The following is a 2494-nucleotide window of genomic DNA, read 5'->3' on the forward strand; positions in this document are numbered from 1 at the left end:
TCACTTTCAAATTACAGGTTAATGCTTTTAAATGAAGTATGAAGTTTTGAAAAATATAGCAAAATGTCTGTTCTATACAACGTTTTCCCTGTTTATATTCCCATTCAAACTTTTTGAAAATATTATGCACACAAAATACCTTTTAAGAAATCTCTTGTTAATCTTAAAACGAAAATTGAATATTGTTGCAAGAGGAAACATGTGTTCCATGCATTTAATTGCAGAATAATAATTATATTTCATTAATATTGTGATATAAAGGCGATATTACTGATAAAGTATAGGAACAATGGCATTTAAAATTAGTATATGCCGAAAGATGCTTTCAAGACATTACATGATGCAGTTACACAATTTGACAGTCGAAAAAGGGAGCTGAATATATTAAGGTCTGAGTGCAAAATAATATTTTTAAAGATTTAAACTTTTGCACCAAAACTAAGAATTCAACTTCAAAATGTTGAAATTTTACATTTTCATATAAGGCCGAGTTTTTCCTGGTTTCTGATTGGCTGAATCTCGTTTTGGTCGATCTTTTTCCGTATTAGCCGTGTTTTTCCATATTAGACGCCCTTTTCTCTTATAAGGCGATTTTTCAGTTTTGTTGGCAAGGCTCAACTCGTCTAATAAAGTTAATTAATAATTAAACATATTACCGCACTGTGTTTTAACTTAGTTCACATAACTGAGTGTTCATACAGACGCGTAACGTAAATCAACGACGTTCACGTCGGCAAATTAATTTTTCTTCTTCATAAAACTTTATTTATGACGTACCCTGGGGTGTAGATTGCCCCAGGTACCCGCTAAAAGAACTAAATGTGAAATAACAAATGTATGGTGACTTATTATAATATTTAACAAGATTAACAAAGTTATAAGAAACAAAAATATATTTTTCACAATTTACAAACAATCTTTAGCACGCCTGCACGTTTAATTAATTTTCCAGGCTTTGTTCACGTCTGCACGTTTATATGATGTTATTGTAAAATTTATATGATGTTATTGTAAATCAGAACACAATGATAGCTTTTAACAAATAAAAGTCACCATCTTAAATTTAAGCGGGTCTTAATAAGAATAATGTATTGAGTTTATATCATTGAGTATAAAACGAATTATGTATCCACACTTCCTTAAAAATTGTAAAGAATAACGAAAAGGAAACATATAAGGTTGTATATTTAAATGAAAAAACTATAATGAAATAAAATGTGGTTCCCAGCGAACCACCTCAGGTCATGCACGGGCATGATATATAGTCTACAGCTGCCCTGGATGATGGAGTTGAGGCACGTGACAGCCTTTGGTACAACTACTCACCCGCCTCAACCCCACCATCCAGTTAAGCCTGAACAAATGTGAAAAAGCATGTATAATATGAAATATATTTTTTGAAAAGAAACTAAAAATGAATTAGTATTACTAAATTCTTTGATCTTCCGATTAAATCATATTGTAATTTTGTATATACATTCAAAACACTAAAAGGTACTAAATCCTGATGCATTTAAAATTGTATATCCAGAACTGAATAATAATTTTTTTCAAGGGAGTTAATACAATCAAAATATTCGATTGTATCACTGTGCGATTAGAAGTTGGCTAAAGCTTATCAGGGACACACCTAATGTCTAAACTTGATTTTTGCTAAAAAGAGATTTTCTTAAAACGAAAAATATACAAGCGGGGAGTCTCGTGCCTGATTAGCCTGTGCGGACTGCATGTATTATACCCCCTTTTCAGAGGGCGAGACTTTGGATTTCACCACTGTGGTTATTGTTTTCGTACTCAGTTTTTAATGAAATTTAGTATACTGTAGGCTGCTTGTGAACAATTTTACGAACAAGTCGGTCCTTTATATTGAAACTTACCCCAGAATGATGAAAAACACAAACATTTAATCTAAACATTCAATGATCGTATCAAAATAGTTTTAGCGCCGATTAGAATTATGCGAAACACATGCTTCAAGCGAGATTACATTATACGAATTAATGTGTTGTCACAGTTATTATCCACAATATTTTGTATTCAATGTGTTTCGTTAAGGTGATCAAAACATTCTAGAATATTTAAAATAATACGTACTGTTATGTTCTTTATGGCCTGGTAGCTTGGATGCAGTAGTAGAAACAGTGGGTCTTTGGTAATATATCGATACTGACGTTTCAAATCAGAATGACGCAGTGTGAAACGTGCCGCCAAACAAATTGTATCAAAACCCATCTTGAAGATAGAATTGACCAAAACTAGGCTATAATAACTTTTAAGCAACAAAACCTCATCAATGGCGAACTGAACTGCCGACAAATATATAAATACATTTTCATATATGCCCACTTCCATCATTTTGAATGTGAAAAAATAAACAAACAAAAAGATCTGATTATCATTATCGACTACCGGCTTTCTTATTAATGTTCGTCCAGTGTATAGCATCTCTGCTTATGAGGTTTGATGCTATCGTAAATATATTTCGACTCAAAGA

Source organism: Dreissena polymorpha, unplaced genomic scaffold (assembly GCF_020536995.1).
Source record: "Dreissena polymorpha isolate Duluth1 unplaced genomic scaffold, UMN_Dpol_1.0 chrUn070, whole genome shotgun sequence".
Taxonomy (NCBI): domain Eukaryota; kingdom Metazoa; phylum Mollusca; class Bivalvia; order Myida; family Dreissenidae; genus Dreissena; species Dreissena polymorpha.